Raw genomic sequence first — 22,543 nt, forward strand, 5'->3', positions numbered from 1 at the left:
TTGTAATCCTAGCAAGCTTTTTTTTTCTGATTTAACAATTTCACCACTTTAAGTCATATTAAAGAAAGGCTTTGCTGAATTGTGTAGTAGCAGTAAAAAAAAGGCTGTTTATTTAATTGTCCAGTATATTTACTACTAGAATATCAGAGAAACTCATAAAGATGGCATTCAAAAAACTAAATTAAAATAATATTACTAAGGTTGCAATCTTAACCTATCAAAAGTTAGGAAGTGCCAGATTGAACACCTATGCAACTTTGATTTGTCCCTCTAGTGCATATGCATTAGGATACAATCTCTAATTATATTGTAACATTCTCTTTTCCCCACAGGGTTCCTGCCTCATTCAGTGCACAAGATGGGCAATGCTCAATGAGCAGCTATTCAATGGTTTGTTTTCTCCTTATTGTTCATTGTTTGACCCTAGACCTTATTTACTGCTTACTATTCAAATGTGTCTCTGAAGATGAAATGATTAATTTCCTCAAGGGATTTTCCATGGTGCTCATCACTGTCATATCTGAGTGCTTCACAACAAATAATTTATAGTCACACAACTCTGTGAGATGAGCTTATCCCACTTTTATTGATGAGGAGCTGATGTACCTAGTGTTAAGATCAGAAGTGTCTACTGTTATTGTGTGCCCAATCTGAAATGACCAGATTTTTTCAGAATACTTAGTGTTATATTTGTGTATTCAAGCACCGTTTCCACTGAGTTCTGTTGCAGCTGTGAGTGCTCAGCAGTTCTGCAGATCAAGCTCCAGAGTCTCAAGTTGGGCAACCAAAAATTGAGGAACAAGGTGTGGCCACTTGTGCAAAGTTTGGCATTAGTCTTTTGCTAGAAACACTGTGGCAAAGACTAAAGGCATCGATCAAAGCCACATGGGAAAGACAGGGGCACAGGAACAAATCTGGGCACTTACCGGTAGGAGTTAAGATAAAAAAAAAACCTAGATATAATATATTCATAAAATTACCATATGGATAATTACTCCAGCCAGGTCAGGCTAGTCATTTTAGAACTCAAAGTATTCAAAGTATTAGATTTAAGTGTAAAAGAGAAATAAAAATTATGGAATGCATAGACTAGTCAAAACACAAAAACAACATGCTTTGAAAGAATACAATTACAGAGAACATATGTGTATTGCAGGAAGTAACAAGTAGTAACAACAACAACAGCACAAGCATGTGTCAGGAAGTGAAACAATGTGAAAGAGACACTGTGTGTGTGTGTGTGTTTGTGTGTGTGAAAGTCACTGCGTGATACTGTGTGATAAGTGGGAGTGAGCGTGAGAGAGTGGGTGAGTGAATGTGTGGCAGTGTGTGTGGGTATGTGGGTGAGTGACAGACATTGTGTGTGACACTGGGTATATTTAATGTTTTTCAAAGAACTTGTATTACTTGCTTTAATGTCATGTGGCTCCCAAAGAGATAAACTAAAAACCAGCATGCCTGTGGGGATAGACTATGAGAGAGTTCATAGGCTACTGCTTAGGGTTGACAAGTGTCCAGTTTTGGGCCCTCTGCCTGGTTAAAAAATCCAGAAAATACCAGACATGTGCAATCTCTGGTATTTCCTGGTTCTCTGGCTGGGCACCGGACGGAAGCCTGGAGGGCGTGGGAGCGGGGGTGGGTGGAGTGACTGGAAGGTGGTGCGTGATTGGTGCTGGGAGCCCTGGTCACGTGTGAGGAGGAGGAGGAGGGGCAGTCCGGTCCATGCTCCTGCATGCTGGACAAGCGCATGGTGGAGCCGCAGCCTGACTGACTCACATGGGATGGGAGCACCCTGAGATCTGCGCAGCCCAGGTCTGTCTTGCTCCCTGCTGGCTGATTAGCTCCCATGCCCCCTCTAGCCGGCTGGTTGGTTGATTCTCCCTGACTTCTCCTTCCAGTCTTCCCCGGCCAGTCCCCCTCCTCCTCCAGCTTTACCTCCAGCTGGCCGGTTCCTGCTCCAAAACTTCCCCCGCCAGCCCTGCTTCTGGAAGCCAGTTCACCCCTCCTCCTCCTCCTGAGCTCCCCCAGCCAGCCCCTGCCAGCCGCTCCCCTCACCAATATTCCGTGGCCAGCCCCGTTCTGTCTGACTGCCTTTCCACCACCAGCCCTGTTTCCTGTCGGCCCCCCATTTCCTGCGGCCAGCCCCGTTACCCCCCCCCCCTTAGTTCTGTTCCCCATCCCCCCGCCTCCCAATGAGCACCGCTCTCCTCCTGGCTGGTTCTTCCTCCCCTCCCTCCATGAAGCGTGTCCGGTATTTTTTTTTATGACTACCTGGTAACCCTATACTGCATTGGCTTGGGAGATTCCAAATGGGTCACAGGCTAGAGGTAAGTTGGGATTTTGTAGTCTTCATACCAAAAATGGGATCCAGACTGCTGGCCTGCCCAAGAAGTCTCTTCCCACTCCCATCCCTCTGCAACAAGCTGAGAACTTGAGGGCCTGCCCATGCTGTCTCCCCCAGACTCAGCTCTAGCCCTTTGCAACCAACAGAGAAACTGGCTGATAGCCCCAGTCCAGCTCCCTGTGCCCTGGAAAAAAGGCTCACTTGCCAACAGTGAGAGCTGGGCTGGGAATTGCAGCTGTCACATGCTGGGAAAACAAATGGCTGAACCAGTTTCTGGCCAAACAGTTGATACCAGGCTTTGCACCAAAAAGCTGATTTGCCAGATGGGGACAGCTGATAAACTGCAATACCTGGAAACAGCTGACAAGCCTGCCCATGCAATACCAGACTGGCTGCCAACAGCTGATCTTTTCCTGGGTGGACCCTCCTGGGAGCAGCTGCAGGGGGAAGAGCCCCTGGAACACATGCTGTCTGCTGTGCGTCCACTGCTAATTAGCTGGATGACATGCAAATCTCTCCAGTGTAGCCACATTTATGTGCAGCTTACAAGGAACACAGAATATTGTCCATTGTATACAATGAATGTGGCAAGGGTCTTGTGATGAAAACAGTAGGTGATTATAAGCTAACTGGGTAGATAATAGTTATATTAGCAGGCCTACTGACAAGGCAACAGGCCCAGGCTGCTGGCACTGCTATTGCAGCAGCAGTAGTGACTGGAGCCCTAGGCCCTTTAAATCACTTCCAAAGCCACACAAGGACTGCTCCAGGTGGCTCTGGGGGCTAGCTCAGTGGGGACTGACACAGCACAGTCTGGGCAGTGCCCTGTCCCTTCTGCCCACAGCCCCATCCCTTCTGAGAGCACAGAGTCACTGCACCCACCTTGCCTAGGGGCCTGGCAATTCTGTGGGCCACCCTGACTAGCATGTTCTCATTCTATATGTGGAGACAAATGCTAGAGGGGGATGAGAGACATACTTTGCCAGTGAATTCCACAGATATTTGCTGGCAGCAGAGGAATGGGTGAGACTGGAATTTTGGTAATGAGTGGCAGTGATGAGATTAAATCCCAGGTTTTTCATGCTCTGGTCCCTAAAAATCAGACCTGAAGCCAGTGTCTGTCAAATTGCTTACTAATTTTGCCTGCAAACTACTTTAAACACACACCCTAGAAATCTGGTCATGCTAAGGGTATTTGCATAAACAGATGAAAAACATTACCTAATTTGAACAAGCAAATCTGTTGATAGGTACAGAAATGAGTTGTACATGCACAAAAACATTTGATCTCATTTGCAAATGTGAAATCTGTGCCAATGGCTGTTGATTTTGCCTGTACTATACACTTTTTACATCTACACTTTGCATTGTGGTAGATTTCCCCCGCCCCCCGCAAGTATAACTATGTTGTATATAAGGGGTATATGCCATATGTGCTAAAGGTAAAATAAGCAAAATCAGACCCAGTAGAGAAGTACACAGAGTAACAAATAGCTTCACATTGCATTTTATTCTTCTATATTATTGAATTATATGCTGAATTCTAACATAGGTCAGAGTAGCTGGCAAATGGCAATTTTTAACTTGCTTTCTAGGCACGTAGTACAGTTAGGAAAGATTTTCACATAATCAAAGTTGGATATTTCTAGAGAGATCAAAAGAGTCTGTGAAGTGGAGAGCAGGTGCTACAGACATCTTAGAGGATCTAAGAATGCAATTAACCAGCAAATGAGCCTTGGAAAACCTAGTCTTCCTGAACAGATGAGCACAATAAAAGCCACTGAGAGATGAGATGGCCAAAGCACGCTAATAACAGCAATGAACATATAGACATCTGCCCTGTATCTTAACCTTTAGGAAGAGAGAGTGGATCAGATACAGGGAGGCGAGTAGGTGCAATTATGTAAATGTGTGGGCCTTTTGAAGGAGATGAAAGTTTATTGATTGCTTTTACGGAGGCTCAGTTAAGCAGAACACTGCTTGCCTCTCTTTTTTCACTCCAAGTGAATTGGTACTTGGGATGGCTAGTCCTGGATGAAAACAGTAATGTGGCTCATAGTAAATTAGAGAAAACAAGTGATCAAACTTCACTTATATTCTAACTTTTTTCTATGATTCTTGTGAGCATCAAATTCCAGCAGTGAAGGTACCTCACAAGCTCTTTAAATTGTATGGATCTTTAGCCATGGGTGGTATTTTGCATTAATTACGTTCTAGACAAATGAGTGCACAGAAAAAGATAACCTATTCTGAACAACTTCTTCTGATACCAAAAAATTATACAAGGCTTATATAAAATAGCAGGAAAGTGAACTTCCAAAACTTTTCAAATGGGCAGAATGAAAATTCTTTTATAACTCTGCTCTTATTTTTTTCCTGAGCTCTGCAATCTACATTTCAGTAGCTTACATAGGTACAAAAGTACTAAACACCAGGTCCACTGATAGGGGGAGGGAGCAAAGAGGGCAGTTGACCCGAGGCCTGGTGATTCAAAGTGCCTCAGGGCTCCAGCTGCCATTGCTGTTCAAGTAACAGCAGCGGCAGCCACAGTCTCATGTCCTTTAAATTACTGCTGGACTGCCACGCTGGGTGCTCTGGGCAGCACTAAGGGCTGGGGGGTGGTGCTGAAGCAGCTTTGAGGCAGAGCTGATGCCCAGCTGCCCTTGGCCCTACCCCTTCTACCCTCAGCCCTGTCCCTTCTGAGAGGGTGGATCCAGCTCCCTTGACTTTGCCCGGAGGTCTGCAGAGGCTGTCAGCTCTGCTGCTAATCACAAAAGCTATCCCATTATATTATAGGCATTCAGCTCAGGATTTTCTGCTGTGACTCAATGGATCAGGGAATGTCAGGGCCAGAGAATTCAACTGTGGGGCTAGAGGAATGTGGTGGTTCATCATGAGACAAGCAGATAAAAGATAAAAGTAAGCAAATGTAACTCAGGTAGCTTTAGTAGTCCAGGCTCCTACAGATCATTTGACAAAAGAGCACTATCTCTCTCTCTCTCTCTCTCTCTCTCTCTCACACACACACACACACACACACACACACAACATCCTATGGGCTACATCTACATTGGCCCCAAATTCCGGAAAAGGCATGCAAAGCAGGTAAGTCAGAATAGGGAAATCCGCGGGGGATTTAAATATCCCCCGCGGATTTAAATAAACATGTCCGCTGCTTTTTTTCCAGCTTGGGGAAAAGCCCGGAAAAAAGCGTCTAGACTGGCGCGATCCTCCAGAATAAAGCCCTTTTCCGGAGGATCTCTTATTCCTACCTTCAGGTGGACATGTTTATTTAAATCCGCGGGGGATATTTAAATATCCCCCGCGGATTTCCCTATTCTGACTTACCTGCTTTGCATGCCTTTTAAATAAAATTCCTACTCCAACCCCACAGCCCTGCTGGTCATGTTCCAACTTGAGTAACAGTATAAAGGCCAGTGGAGCAGTTCAGTCAGGGCTGACCACCACAGAAGAAGGAAATGCTGCCAGAGCTCGGCAGGAGGAGCAGCAGACTGACTGACTCACTGACGGATGGATGTATGGATGGATAGATGGATGGATGGATGGACGGTTGTTGTAGCAGCGGAGGCCAGCTAGCCAGCCAGCCAGCAGAGACCATCTGGGGAAACTCCCAGTCTGGAGAAGGTAAGTGGCGAAGACACTGACTGCCATAAGGCAAGTAGAAAGTAGCCCAGGGTGGGGAATTGGAGCCCCAAGAGCTCAGCATATTGTGGATGGATTCCCCACTGAGCTATTTGTGAGACACACCTACCACTGATAGGGCCCGGGGTTGGGACCCAGTGGAGAAGGAGAGCCTGGGTATCCCCTACCCCCACCTCCATTAAACACCAAGAGGGCACTACCATTGTTGTTACTGACTTTGGCCACTAGGCCCTATTGCTCTGTGGACATGGATTTGTTATTGACTTGGGCCACTGAACTCTCTTTCCTCATAGGCAGGGGTTACTATTGATTTGGGCTGCTGGGCCTTACTCTCCCACAGATGGAGAGAGGCTACTGGTTTTTGCCACTAGGTCAGAATCTTGTTTAGGGAAAAAGGGGTAATGAGAGGCCTGGGAGTACTTGGGGTCTGTAACATTCATGGGGCAGAGCATGTGCTGAGGGGCCTGACAGGACTGACAACTCTGAGGTGGCTGGGCATACTCCCCCATGACAACTGGGCATACTCCCCCATGATGGAGAATGTGGGCATTTAGTGTGATCTCTCCCCTGATATAAGAGAAAGTGTGGAGGGAAGGAATTGAGTTGCCAAGAGACTGGGAAAAAAACCATCAACCCTGGGGAAGGGTGTTATTTTTTAGCAATATCTTTTAGATGGGATGGATGGGGTAGGAGATACAGAGCAAGTGAAGGAGCCCAATTAAGTTATTCCCCAAACCAGATGGAATGGTCAAATTTTGTGTGGACTTTTATAAGGTGAATACTATCTCAAGGTTTGGTGCATACCCAATGCTCCAAGGAGATGAGTTGCTAGAACAGTTGGGACACACGGAATTCATCTCCACGCTAGACCTCACAAAGGGGTATTGGCAAATCCCGCTAACCCCATTGGCAAAGGAGAAAATGATGTTCTCTACACCCTTTGGACTTTATCAGTTTACAATGATGCCATTCCATTTACATGGGGCCGCAGCCACCTTTCAGCAGCTCATGAACCAGGTGCTGAGTCCACACAATGAGTATGCAGTTGCTTACATTGATAACATCATCATCTATAGTGCAAGCTGGACCGAACACTGGTGTAACCCCCTTTTTCCTCCCCAAGTTACTCGGGAGCAGGTCACACTCACAAGTGTGTCTGGGTGCCTGATGGTCTTGACATAAAAGGAAATCCTGAGTACCCCAGTGGTGATGTTGTTTGGTTGGGGGAAAACCTATCCACCCCCTTGCTGCAGTCCCTTGCTCATAAAGAATGTACATTGGTGGTGCCTCCATCTGGCAGACCCTGTACACAGCGGTCTGCCTTGCTAACTCCAGAACAACAATTACAAATTATAAATAATATACATCTAATAGATTGCATTAGAATGGACAACCTTTACTTAACTTAAAAAAACCCAGGATTTAACAAATTAACAGTGAATAACATTAATTAACAAAGTACATGGAAGTAAAAGGAACTTATCTAGCTATCATTTACACTGCCAATATTTATCCCATCCCCGAGTGGGCACACCCCTGGACTCAGAGTCCCGGACTCTTGCTTGTGTGGGTGCACTTGAAGAACTGCAGCTGTAATGGAGATTCTCTGTAGGTAGTGTGTATGTGGGTCCCAGCTATGCAGCAGCTCTGGTTCATTGGACTGGCCTGTCTGCCTCTCTTTGAACCCGGAGTTAGTCTGTACCACCTTCCAAACTCTGTGGGACCAACTGACACAAGAGCCAGTACTTCCCCAGACCACCTTTGTGAAGCCCTTCATCCTCCAAATAGATGCCTCAGATGTGGGATTAGGGTCGGTATTATTCTATGAGGTAGGAAGGGTAGAACACTCCATTTTATATTTAAGCCATGAGCTGTTCCCCCATGAGACTCATTATTCCACTGTAGAGTGGGAGGCACTCGCAGTGAAGTGGGCCATCGATGCTTTCCAGTACTATCTCTCGGTGGACCCTTTATGCTGATTACAGACCATGGCTTAACTGTATGAAAGACACAAATGCGTGAATCATACGCTGGTATTTTATGCCTCCAGCTCTACACTTTTCAGGTGGTGCACCGACTAAGGAAAGTCCACACTAATGCCAATTTTTTTTTCTGAGTTAGTGCAAACAACCAAGATGAGGAATCTCCCCAGGACCCCCTCTTAAGAGGAGGGTGAATGACGGGGTGTACCAATCCTGCAGTGGGACGACAAGGGTTAGCCAGGCCTACCGTTTGTCAGGGATGGTACTTGGTCCTGCTGTGAAGGCAGGAGATTGGACTCGATGACCTTTCAAGGTCCTTTCCAGTTCTAGGAGATAGACAATCTCCATAAATTTATTAATGTATAATTTACATGCCTGAGAGAACCCCACCCCCACAGCTCAGCTGGGCATGCTCCAACTGAAGGACCAGTATAAAGACCAGTGGAGCAACTCAGTCAGGGCTGACCACTGCAGAGGAAGGAACTGTGACCAGAGCTCGGGAGGAGAAGAAGCAGAGACATTGCAGCAGAAGCCAGCCACAAGAGACCAGTTGGGGAAACTCCCAGTATGGAGGAAGAAAGTGAGGAAGATTCTGGATGCCATGAGGCGTGTAGGACGTAGCCCCAAGAGCTCAACCTGCAGATTCCACACCCACCACTGACAGGGCCCTGGACTGGGACCCAGTCAAGAGAGAGTGCTTGGGCCCCTTACCCACATCCCCATTAAATCCCAAGAGGCCACTTCTGTGGTTGCTACTGACTTTGGCCACCAGGTCCTATTGCCCTGCAGACAGGGATTGCTATTTACTCAGGCCCCTGGGCCTTATTGACCTCATGGACAGGGGTTGCTATTGACTCAAGCCACTGGGTCCTATTGCCCCACATACAAGGGGTGGCAACTGACTTTTACCACTAAACTGGACTCTTGTATGGGGAAAAGAGGGTAGTGAGAGGCCTGGGGATACTTGGGGCTATAATATTCATTGGGATGGAGTATGTACTGGGGAGCTTGACGGGCTCAACATCCTGCATCCGAGGCATCTAGGTGTACTTTCCCCATTACAACCCCTTAATCACATTGAGTTGTACCTTATTTCCTAAGGGTATGTCTACACAGCAACATTATTTTGAAATAATTTAGTCAGCATCTACACAGCCGGCAAATACTGTCAGCTGGAGGACTTCTTACTTCAACTCCTGTAATCCTCAGTGTATGAGAAGTAGGAGAAATCCGAGGAAGGATGCTCTATTTCAAAGTAAGTGCTGTGTAGATGCTCCCAATTTAGAAATAAGCTATTTTGAAATAAGCTACGCAATTGACGTAGCTCAATTTGGGTAGCTTATTTCGAGTTAAGCCCTGCTGTAGAGACGCACCCTTAGATAACTACTAATTTAATGGAGCTACTCATGGAATAAGTCTCTATGCAGTGGGAGGAGTAAATGTCAGAATATGGCCTCTAGGCTGTCATTCTCTTTGACAATTTTGCTTTTATATTCCACCTCCCAGCTACCATCACAAGTTTGCTTAACTTGTGACAGGCAGTTATACAAGACATGTACAAGCTATTGCCAGTCCTGATGCTTTTTCATTCACTTGATAACTTCATTTTAATAAGTTATCTGTTTGTCATGTGAGACATCACAGATCTTTAATGATTTGGCTCTCACAATAGGACAGTTAAGATGAACGATATGCCTCTATCATTTACCCAGAATTAAGAAAGTTAAAAACTTTAGTTATGAAACTGATATTTAGAAGTCAAACTCTGATTTAAAAACACATTTAGAAATATATTCTGAATCATGCTTACAGAAAATCTTATACTGAATTCTACAGAAGAATCAGAAAAAATCTCCTCAAGTTTGTTCATTTTGCTTTCAACTAAAAGGCATTAATTTTTCTCGTCTGAGGTATGTGTAACTGGCTGCCAGTGTTTGCCTGAAGCATGCCATTCTATTAATTCCATAGCTTTTGCTGGAGAATATTAAGTAGCTTTTGCTGACTCACTAAGACAGGTGTCTCTTTATGCCACCCAGATATAAGGTAGGTGAGAGAAACTCCTTAGAAAAAGTCAGGGAGGATGGGCGGATATATAGCTGGAGGGAAGAAGTGTTTGAACTAAAGTTCTGATAGGAATCCTTAGGGCAGCCAAATCTTGTCTGATGGCTTCAGCTGAACTTTAATTCCTTCAGGCCATATTCTGACAATTTTCTCACACTCTCAGTAACCCCACTAAACCCAATAGAAATATGGAGTATGGTACTATCTACAAGTATGGTAGCAGAATCCATCCCAATGTAAATAAAACCAGACCCAGACAGGGGTGATTATTAGCTCTAGTCTTTGCATAAACATAATTTTACTTATTGACTTTGTATCTCCTGTGCTCTGTTACCCTCAGGGCAACCAATTCTTCCCACTACTTTCCTTTTCCACACTGGTAGTGTTTTCTTTGAGCATCTTGCAATAGATCATTTTTTATTTTCCATGCCATCTCTTTCCTCCAGGTCAAATACAACCTAAGATATATCTTATGCTTCTACCATGGGTAGCCTGATGACTGTTTGATCACCATAGCCATCTCTGTCTAATTATTGCTCCCACAGTCTACTGCTCTACATGGCACAACACTTCCACACTGGCCACTCTATTTCTCCAATCAATTCCTGAGATATTTTGGGGGGAAAGGCATTTAGCTTCCAGTTGTGTACTTCTACTAATCACCTGGTTTCTGAGGCATATAATAGGAATTTGGTGGGAGAGGGGGGACACATTTTAGTCTGTAGCTGTATCTTCTTACTGCTCCATATGTTTGACAAATGAGAAAATAATTGACTAGCTTTACCAATTCTTATCTTCCCTGGCCATTAACAAGTATTGTATTTCTAAGGTAGATGAAGTCATCATCAGCTATTTCATATACCTTTCCATCATTCACAAATCCATCAATGCTGAAAGCATTCTCTCCATAGTCTTGGTCTTCTGCTATCATCTCATAAAGTGTTGTTTCATTCCCCCCAAGCTGATATTCATTATGACTATCATCTGAAAAATCTGTGTGTCGCAACTTATGTCTTACTTTGACTCTCCTGGCATCCTTGGCAACAGTCATTGTTCCTCTAGTTCTCATGACAATGTTCAAGGGATGTGTGGATAATCATTCCATGTTTCCTTCCTATGTCAGACTTATACAACATTTTTATGAAACTAATTTTTTGCTTGAATTTCCCAATGTCTCAGGATTTACCAGAAGATTTCTTGGCGGACTTTATCAAACACTTTCATAAATTCAAGGAGATGTAATCTGTCTTTGGCTGATATTCTAAGCCCTTGTCAATACATTTTCTCAAGGTGAAAATCTGTTCTGAAAACATCTTCCAGATTAAAATCCAACCTGTTACTTCCCGGAGTTCTTTATCAACAGTGGTTGTCACCCTATTTAAAATAATACAAATCACCTTTCTGGATTCAAATGAAGTGTCACCCTTCTCCAGTTATCACAAATAAACTGGTGCCCCATTTTAGGAATTTTAAAGATAACACAACTTCTGCAGTGTCTAGGTCTCCTTTGCCAGATCTTTCGGTAGGACTTGTATATGCAATTCAGCATCACTTCCCTTTCTCTCCTGTTTTTAAAATGTCAGCATCCAACTTCTCACAGCCTGATGTTTTAACACTCATCATTTGGTTTATTGCCTCAGTTCCTTTCTCAATGGCAATTCCTTCCAGTGATAAAGAAATGAAGAGATTGCTCCACATCTTTCAGTGTGTGCCAGTGCATACTCTTCTTGCAAAATAGTTGGTATTTTGTCCTTCATGAACTCCTGTCTTTAATTCTCTTCTCTTGTCAAGAAGCCTCTGAGAATTAGAGCCAATCTTTGATCTTCTCAGCCCACCATAATTCCAGTTGTCTCCACACTTGTAAAACAGCCATTGTTCCTCAGTGTCTAACTCTTCACATTGATTGCTAAGTTGTAGCTTGAAATGTACCTCCACTTCTGAATCTACTAATTTTCTAGTATCATGTATAGCTTTGGTCTTGCCTAGTGTTATATTCTTTAGTGATATTGGTGAGAATAGAACAGCTGGTATAGCCATCTAAATCAGGCAAATCACTAGTACCTGCTAGTGCAAAGGTGGACAATAAAATGGCCGTGTTTCATCAGAGTTACCCCATGGTAGGCCTCCAACATTATATGTAACTGCACCTCTGCAGGTACCAGTGATTGCAGTGCCCATTGGCTACCAATTCCCACTCCCAACCAATGGGGTCTGCGGGAAGTGGCTTGGATTGGGACACCATTTCCTGCAGCTCCCATTGTCTGGGTATGATGATTCATTGCCCATGGGAACTGCAAGTGCCCCATACCTGCATGGGTGCAGATAAAATATAGTGGGGGCGGCCCACCAAGGGCTAACCCTGGCAGACTAGACTTGGCCTTCAGGCTGGTATTTGCTCACCCCTGTGCTAATGTTATGGTAAGTCAGGCTAATAGCCAGTCCCAACAGGCATGCTTTCTGTTATGGAAATGTTTTAGGAACCTTTCTTCCTATGTAGTCTTTGTATTGGGGGTACATTATTTCCATACAAGGTAAAACAAACTGAGATGGATACCTTATGATAACTTCACTCACAAATAGTTTCCTCCTGTTGCCATTATTAGGTTTTGGAAAATGTCACTGCTAAATGCCCCGGTGTAGACGAGTATTCATGTCAGAAGAGACCACAGTCTTGGTTTTATGGGAACAAACAACATTCCAAACAAAATTTTAGAGAAGGCTGGAAAAGACACCTGTTGTCAGCAGTCATGATCCAAATTCTAAAGTCAATAGTAGTATTTCCATGGATGTCAATGGATTATGGAACAGGCCTGCTTTGTTTCCCTCACCCCCCCCCCCCACTCCTGAATCTGCCACAGATTTCCACATTAGAATAAATTCAATGGTTTACGTTCTCTTAGGTAGTTAAGATTTGTTCTATTATCTTTACTTTAGAGACCTTGGGGGAATGGTGGTGTGTGAGTATTTTTTTAAATGTCTGAAAAAGTAAAATGAATAATCCTTACACCTGTAGAACAATAGAAGTTAAACAGATAACAGACATTAGGCTATCTCTGGACTATAAATATATGGAAATTGCATGTTATCTATCCTTGAAGATCTGACCCTAAATTTCTCTTTGAGATCTAGTGTCCCTGAGGGTATGTCTACACTACAAAGTTAATTCAAACTAATGGACGTTAGTTCGAATTAACTTTGATAGGCGCTACAAATGCAAACCGCTCGTTCGAACTTAATTCGAACTAGCAGAGCGCTTAGTTCGAACTAGGTAAACCTCATTCCACGAGGACTAAGCCTAGTTCGAATTTACTAGTTCGAATTAAGGGCTGTGTAGCCCCTTAATTCGAACTAGTGGGAGGCTAGCCCTCCGCAGCTTTCCCTGGTGGCCACTCTGGGCACCACCAGGGATATTCATATGCCCCCCTCCCGGCCCCGGTGCCCTTAAAGGGGCACAGGCTGGCTACGGTGCCTGTGCCAGGTGCAAGCCTGCCAGCACCCAGCCAGCAGACCCTGCACCTGGCACGGCTCGAGCCAGCCACCCGATGCCCCCCAGCCCTCCGCCTCTTTCCGGGACCAGGCTGGTGGCTCTCGGGAGCTTGCCCAGTACCGAAAGAGGCAGGCACCCACCTGGGCTAGTGCGGACATCGTGGACCTTGTCCACGACCTCCGCACTAGGCACAGGAAAGTGGCCGTCTAGGGCAGAAGAGCTGCCAGCCTGGCCACCCAGGAGCAGGTTTGCATGAAAATCAAGGTGGTCCACTGAGACCCCCAACCCTGAGCCCTGAGCTTAGAATGGTCGTACTGGGTCAGACCAAAGGTCCATCTAGTCCAGTAGCCTGTCTGCCGATAGCAGCCAACCCTAGGTACCCTGGAGGGGATGGACCAAAGACAGTGACCAAGCCATTTGTCTTGTGCCATCCATCTCCAGCCTTCCACAAACTCTGGGCAGGGACACCCACCTCCTTTTCCCAGTCTCCCCCAGTTTTGTTCAATCAAGAGAGATTCTATTTTTGAACACACGTGTCCTTTATTTTGTACATCAGGAAGGGGGGCTAGGGAGGGGTAAGTGGAAGGAGGTGAGGGAGGAATGGGGTACGAGCCCCCGATGGGGAGGACTGGGCTGGCTCTGTGGGCTGCTCGGGGTGGAAGTTCTCCTGCAGCCCCCGGATTGTTCCCTCCCTCCGGATGGCAGCCTGCAGCAAGTGCAGACGGGCTGATGGCCAAGTGCTGTGATGTTCTGAGTGTGGGCACTCAGGGCACTCCAAGACAGGACTGCTTTGCAAGCGGGGCACCCCTGAAAACTGTCTGTCCGGGGTGGGGGTCGGGTCCCTTTAAGGACAGCCTTCGGCTAGCCTGAGACAGCAGCTCCACGCTCTGAGTCCTACTCTGATGCCCTGCCGGCACTTCTTCCGGCCATCCTTAACCTCTGTTCAGGGTCCACTCAATGTGGACATACTAGTTCGAATTAGCAAACGCTAATTCGAACTAGTTTTTAGGTCTACATGCGCTAATTCACATTAGCTTAGTTCGAATTAACTAATTCGAACTAAGTTAGTTCGAATTAGCGCTGTAGTGTAGCCATACCCTGAGAGATTAATAGCAGGCTAGCTACTCTATTTTTAAGCTGTTAGTCAAATTCATGCGAAGAATCTGTCCTGGTACCATGATATTGGTCAGCTGAAGAAAAATGCATAAGTGGCTGAATGAAAATATCCCTTCATCAAACACTACTCAAAGAAAGAAACTTTATGGGATATACAACATAGGACATTCAAGGAGTAGCTCATGATAGACAGGGATGGCAGAGCCTTGTTCATGTCTTAAGCAATGTTGGACCATGAGGGAAGACTGAGATACAGAATCCAATTGTTTCCTTGTGTATATAAATTCTTTCCTCTGATCCATACTTGCGTATGTATCTTCCATATTGTGTAGTCATTCCATGCACTACTACCATTGATATTGATGGGAATGATGCAAGTTAAATAAATACATTTAGGCAGTTGAAACTTGCCATGCATAACAAAGAAAATGATTTTACCATCAAGATGCCTTAGAACACTGAAACCTTACTTGTAAGTAATACTTGTATGGCTGTAGAGAAAGAATTAATGATGGTTTAAGTTCAGTTTTAATCCCACTTGATTCATCAGCTGCTTATGACATCTTGTGTCCTGACATTCTGTTTGATCATCTAAGGAATATATTGCAATTTCGGGTATATCATGTTTGTGCAATCAACAACAAATCATGACCTAGATCAAACAACTGAAGTCACTAGGACTAAACACGTAATTCAAGATACAAGATGTGTTTAACTGTCTTTCTGTATCAAGGCCTTATTTACCAGGGAGTTTTAGAGTTCATAAACTATTCTCTAAGGGTATGTCTACACTAGCCCCCTAGATCGAACTAGGGAGGCTAATGAGGGCAACCGAAATTGCAAATGAAGTGTGGTATTTAAATAAATTCTGAAATAAAGCCCTAACTCGAATTAGCTGGTAAACCTCATTGCAGGAGGAATACCAGCTAATTCAAGTAAGGGCTTTATTTTCGAATCCCGTTTCACTGCCGCGTGTAGACGCGGGCAGTTACTTCGGGCTAGTCAATTTCTAAAATGGCGACCGGCCGGGAACATGCAAATCAAGCACAAGATATTTAAATCCCGTACTTCATTTGCAATTTTGGTTGCCCTCATTAGCCCTCTAGCTCGATCTAGGGGACTAGTGTACACATACCCTAAGATATCTGTAGTTTTTCCTTCTGCTAATTTACTTACCTTGTTTCCATAGACTTTGAGTGCCACAATTCAGCATTACTAAGCCTAACCTCAAATGGCACTTTTTCACTGTCATCGCCATCTGTTCTCTCCCTGATACAAAAATCTAGGCAGCTGGCTAGCAACTTGCTTTTTAAACTACATAATGTAATGGCTGAATTCTTTAAATCTGGGTGATAAGAAACTGTAAATCCTTTTTAAAAGTTAAATGAGTTATACTGATCAGACTATGTTGTCAGTATTGATTACTTGTACAGTAAGGGCTTGTCTAGACTACGCTGAAATTTCGAAAGAGGATATGCAAATTCCCACGGATCTCACTTCGGATCTCACTTCCCATCTCACTTTTGAAAGCGGAAGTAGTCGGGACGTGGTTTTTTTTGGCAACTCCCTCCCCCCCTTTTTCAAAAACCTCATTTTTTGAGGAAGAGCAAAACTTCCTCTTTCGAAACTTCAGCATAGTCTAGACATAGCCTGTCACACACATTCTATGTGTTTTGCCTCTCTGTGCTCTTTAGATCTTTCTAATGCTTTGAACTACATTCCAAGTGATAACAAAAGCATTTTATGAAATGGGAATCATTCCTTCCCTTTCACCTTGGTCCATGGATTTTCCTAAGAACCCAAATTGGGTTCAGGCAGAGAATCCTCTCCTTGTATTTCTCTTTCCTCAAAGTCTGAAGAAACATTTAGCTTTCCTTGGGATGGACCACAATGAATTATTGTATACACAAAACAGACTAATAACAGCTTTCACTTTGCCCTCTTCATCCCAGTCCCAGGTCGAAGTTGTACCATAGTTCCATATGGTCCCTCAGATTACCATTGTTCTCTTGTAGTTAATTTGGGACACTAGTGATTTGGGTTTAGCCCTCCAGACAAACCGGTTGGGATAGCTCAGTTTGGAGGAGGGATAGCTCAGTGATTTGAGCATTGGCTTGCTAAACCCAGAGTTGTGAGCTCACTCCCTGAGGGGGCCACTTATGGATCTGAGGCAAATCTGTCAGGAATGGTACTCAGTCCTGAAGTGAGGGCAAGGGACAGGACTCAATGACCCCTCAAGGTTCCTTCCAGCTCTATGAGATAGGTATATATTCAGTAAGTGACTTTCTCTTCCAAGGTACATGTAGGCACCACCACCTGCCTTAAGCCATGCTCAAAGTAAACCCCCAACAAACTGTCCTATTCAAATGAACAGCTCCTTCTGCTCTCCCTGAGCTAAGCAATTCCTGTCCCTTGGTTACAAAATTATACTATAGGGGAACCTAGGTCCTCACTCTCTATACCAGGCTTCAACAAAGACATCCTAACCATGCAGCGGCTCTCCATTCTTACCACTGTTACATTTTTCTAAGACCAATTTTCTACCGAGACCTTTTCCCCAACCTTTTTTTCATTCCAGGACTTTCCTAGCCCTTTTTTTCATTCCAAGACTTTCCCAGCCCTATTTTCAGCTTCTGGCCAGAGCCTCTTTCCAGGCTTCTTTCTGCATCACCATAAAGATGACACTCCCTATAGGTACTTCTCTCTGGACCATCAACCAGTGCTTTTGCAGTCTGGCCCTTTTCCCCAGCAGGCCTTGTTGTAAGATATAATGCCTGTTCTTTAAAGGAACAGAATTTGATGAGAAATGGGCTTGACCTAGGCTTGCCCTCAAAAGGGACAACTCACCTTATTCCAGTTGTCCAAGGGACAATTAAAAGAGAAGACATTACAGTCTACAAACATATGAAGGATATGAACCGAAAGGAAAAATTAACTATTTAGTATGACACCTGGGAGAATGAATGTAGAGAAAATGGAAATCAGAATGAGTGTAGCACATTCTCAATCTGTTTTCTTTGTTTGCTTTTCTCCTCAAAACATTTATTTTTTCCCAAACTTTCATAAAATATTGACAAAATGTAGTGAAAAAGTGTTGTATAGTTCTAAACCAGAACTACAGGAGGCCCCCAACTTGCAACTGCCCGAGTTCTAATTCCCAGCACTTACAGTCATTTTTGTATGTGCGGAAGGGGCCGGAAACTCCCAACTTACATCCTCTGCCCGCATATATAACAGCACACAGCACCTATTATAGATGAGGGCTCGAATTAAGATGCCCCCAACTTGCGATGTTTCCCCCGGAACCAATTGCGTTGCAAATCGGGGCCTCCTGTATACAGAATTAAGTAAATAAAGTCTATAGCCTCAGAAAATAAATACACAACATATTTCAACTTTTAAGAATTTTTCTGTAATATGACATTAGCCATAGCATGTAAATTATTGCATATTTTAACAGAACCTTTGGCTTCTCCATTTTTTGAGTTATTTATATAGTCTGCCTTTTTTGTGGATGTAGGTTGTTTCACGTCATTAATGAGAGCTTTTAGGTTTGTAATGAACAGAATACCTAAAATGAGAATCATGACAGAGGTTCTGAGTTTCAGGAATTTTCCGTTTACCATTTGATATTCTATGTGGGAATTCATTGCTCACCTTTTAACACATTCCTGCTGAGTGACACTATGTATACTAACAATCATCTGCAAATAACCACCTTCATTCCTTTCTATAGATAATATTATTTCTTTGTGTGGTATATTTTTTGTAATTTTTAAAGTGGCCCAATAAAATGGAAGTCAGCCACCATGTATTCTTTGTAGCAGTATTTATAACAATTGACATTAACTTTTTCTTAATACAAAAAAAATCACTTAATAAAAGATTTTTTACTTCTTTCACTAACGTTGCCTGTAGAATAAAAAAAATCACTTAAACTTTTCTTACAAAAATGATTGACTCTGAATGAATATGGGTATAAAATTAAAGCATTGGGATGCCCAGCGTTTTATATAGTTTTGAAAGTTATGGTGAAAATGACTCAGAATTAACAGATGTATATATAATGGGCTATGTTTAAGAACTTTTCATTTTATTACAGGCTAATAGTGAGGTCTGCATGTGAATTGTGTTACATACAAGTCATTGTTAAGTAGTCATAAAGAATCCCTCTCTGGGTAACGACTAATTGACATCTCCAAATGTGTCTTAGGACTGGCTCTTAGGATATATATGCAAGAAGGGCAGCCCACAAACCTTCTTATTCCCATATAAGTTATGATCAGCTTCTGTGCATAAAATTAGCATAAATGGAAATACTTTGGTTTTTTTCCCTCCCAAACATGTCATTTCTATATGCCTAAATGATGAATTTCCCAGGGAGTAAATATCTTTTTTGTCTTAGACCCCTTGAAAAGCCAGCATCAACAATGCAAACTTAACACTGAGAGCAGAATGTTAACATACATTCTTCCTTCTAAAACCACTCTTGAATCACTAGACATCCAGGCCTCTTATTAATCATGTTTTCTAATTATTTATTAGGACAAGGGATCTGTGCACCTGGCAACATTTACATTTGCAAGTAGGGGATTTCATTCTCTATGGCATAAGTCAGGTTTTATTATTTGTCTTAGCCTTGTAAAAGTCAGCTGGCTTAGCTAGGAAGAAATATGTATTAATACAAGGAATAATGAAATCCTGAAAAAAATTACCCATTTTCCCCCAGTGATGAACACTAGGCCAAATGTGGCATCAGTTAAATACACACACTCTCATTGAATTCGCAGTATTTGGTCTGTTTAAATTCAGTAAATATCAATACATATTTTTGTTGTTTTGAACAGAAATAGATTTAAAATACTGCTAGCTCTGGTATTTGTGGAATTGTTTCTAGATGATTTGGGGCAAGCAACTTCATCTTCTTGGAGCTCAGTCAATTTAGGTAAAGAATTGGACAGGCATATAAATGTTCCATGAAAAACCCCTATTGCTTGCGAGTATAGTTCTGAGTACAGGCAGTCCCCGGGATATGTACAAGATAGGGACTGTAGGTTTGTTCTTAAGTTGAATTTGTATGTAAGTCGGAACTGGTGTCCAGATTCAGCCGCTGTTGAAACTGACCAGCGGCTGACTACAGGAAGCTCGAGGCAAAGCTGGTCTGCCCCGGGCTTCCTGGAATCAGCCGCTGATCAGTTTCAACAGCGGCTGAATTTGGACGCCTGGGACAGAGCAGCTGGGGCGCTGCCGGGTAGGTCCCCACAGCGCCGCACCTCGGCGCTGCGGGGACCAACCCGGCAGCACCCCAGCTGCTCTACCCCAGGTGTCCCCAAATCAGCTGCTGCTGAAACTGATCAGTGGCTGATTCCAGGAAGCCCGGGGCAGAGCTGCTCTACCCCAGGCTTCCTGGAATCAGCCGCTGATCAGTTTCAACAGCGGCTGAGTCTGGACACCTGGGACAGGCTTTCCTCGCTGTGGAGGACGTGGGCGGCGGGACCACAGCGCTTCTGGGCGGTCCGCTGCCCGAGTCTCCGCGGTGAGAAAAGCCCCGTTCGTATCTTGGGATCCAACGTAAGTCGGATCCACGTACGTCGGGGACTGCCTGTACATTTACTATAAGCATGTGACTTTATAATATATTTATAAACAATATTTTACCAAAAGATGTTGATCAATATGTTGTGGAGAGAAAAGTATGGAATGAATTCAGGAAATAACAATGGCAAAGGGGAAAATTGTCTCATCATTATGCTTTATAAGCACAGAACAGGATTTAAGGACATTTAAAATTTATATTTAGAAGCACGTGCCATGTTTTTTTACAAACTATATTAAAATAAGTCATTTTTAATGGATTTTTTCTTATCATAATTTTTGGCAATTTTTCATATATATATATATGCAGTTTTGCTTCCGTACCAAAATGTGATGAATATCTAATAGTCTAGTACTGCTAAATATTTCAAATTTTTCAAAGACCTGTAAAACAGTTATGTAAATTTTGCTGGGTCAGTTAAACTATATTTGAAGGTCCTCACCAGATGGTGAAATTAAGGAGAAAGCATCGCTACCGTTAGAGAACTTCCCAATTGTATTGGCTTTGTTTCTCAGCTGCTGCCAGGACTTGCATTCATTCAAACCGCAATTTACCATACAATGATCACTAAAAGGAATGAGTTATTATAATACCAAAGTAGTCCGTTCAAGTGATCAGAGCTGAATATTTTGAATTAGGACTCCAGTTATTCTTTCATCCATTTTACATCCTAAAATACCGTAGGTAAATCTGCAAATCTTTCTGGGTGAAAGCCACTTCACCTACAAACTGACAGAGTAATACTGGGATTTGTGTGTAGGAGCTGGGGACAAAAAAAAGTCTCTTTTCAAAACTGGCTCCAGAGCTTGAGATTACACCTGTATCCCAAATATAAGGCATTTGGGGCAAAATATTTGTATTATTGGAGGTATTTTTTTGTTGGCCTTAGCAATCCACACAAGAATGGATTTAACTCCCTAGGTCTTAAGTAACCCTAACCATAAAGGCTGTAATGTAATACATATTTTTTTCAAAATATAGCTATAAGTACTTTGAATGAAAACTGTATGGCAGTGCAAAGAATTATCATTATATATTAGAGAGTTCACAATAACTAAAAAAAGTTTAATGTTTCCCTCCTGAGTTTATTTTAATGACACCATATTTTGACCAGTTGCATTATCTACTACATGTCTTCCAAGCATGTCCTGAATAATCAATATTTCTCATTTGTCATATAAGATCTGCAAAAGAAGATCTAAACATACCATTGTAGCTGATTAAAGTCTTAATTTACTTATAGTTGTGTTAAGTGATTAGATCCAATTTAATGGAACATCATTTTATAATTGTGTGTCTACTTTACAGGGCTTAACTCAAAATAAGCTATGCAAATTGAGCTATGTCAGTCTCTTGATATGAGGGTGATGCCTGTCAGGATGAAACAAGTCATTGAGGAGTCCAAGGTTTGAACATCATTGCATTCTATTGTCAACCATCTCTTCCTGATTTTTACTGTCAGTAATATATACTTCTAGAGAGCCCTTGTAGTACTCTGTCTCTCATGAGTTCTCTTACCATGACTAAGTTGAAGAAAGAGGACTTGCTTTAGAAGACAGATCTCAAAGCACTTTACAGTCTAATTTATTTAAGAATAAAAAAAACTTTTAAAGAAAGGAAATTAGCAGCAATTTAATTGTTCATAAAGTCAATCAATTTCAGGAGGACTTTTCCTTGGGTTAAAGCATGCCATTCATATGTTCAATAATTCTGCCAAATCTCTTGTTAAATCTAAAATTGACAGCTTTAAATTAAAAGACAAAATAAGATCTTATTTTTCTTTTGACAGTAATGATGGATGCTGAACACAGCTGTATGAACCATATTATTACTTTTAGGGTAGCATTGTTCCATCATCATTTCTGTAAGTACAGTACTTCTGTTTCTATTTTTTTTCCTGAATTTCAAGACAACATGAAGGATTATGACCACATAAGTGAGACAACTGACTAAATATATTTGCATAACATAGCCTTAATGATTAAAGTCTTGTTTTACTTGAGAGGTTTCTTCGCACTTAATAAGCATACTTTGTTTTTATATTATAGCCATGGCCCATAACATTCTTTAGTGAAACATTAATTAGTACCTCATGGCAAACTAGGAGTTTTGGAGAACCGATTAACATTGAGATAATGATACTTTTAAAATTATCATCCATATATATCTTTTCTCTTCTGTTTCTTCTCCTTTTTTCCTATGAGTGACATTGAATGCTCAATACTACAGTTGAACCTCTATAAACCAGGGTTCTCTAGTCCAGCAACATCCATGTTCTGGCAGGACTACAGATG

The 22,543-nt window shown here is 42.8% G+C and overlaps 1 long non-coding RNA gene across 1 annotated transcript; it reads left to right on the plus strand.

The window, feature by feature from the left end:
* The first annotated feature begins 331 nt into the window (after positions 1–331).
* LOC142831145 (uncharacterized) lies at positions 332–22,521 on the plus strand. Its single transcript, XR_016350551.1, has 3 exons — positions 332–390; positions 21,558–21,655; positions 22,039–22,521. It is a non-coding gene; the product is annotated as an uncharacterized LOC142831145 (long non-coding RNA).
* The last annotated feature ends 22 nt before the right edge of the window (positions 22,522–22,543 follow it).

The sequence above is a fragment of the Pelodiscus sinensis genome, chromosome 12 (genome assembly GCF_052426305.1).
Source record: "Pelodiscus sinensis isolate ZL-2025 chromosome 12, ASM5242630v1, whole genome shotgun sequence".
NCBI lineage: Eukaryota > Metazoa > Chordata > Testudines > Trionychidae > Pelodiscus > Pelodiscus sinensis.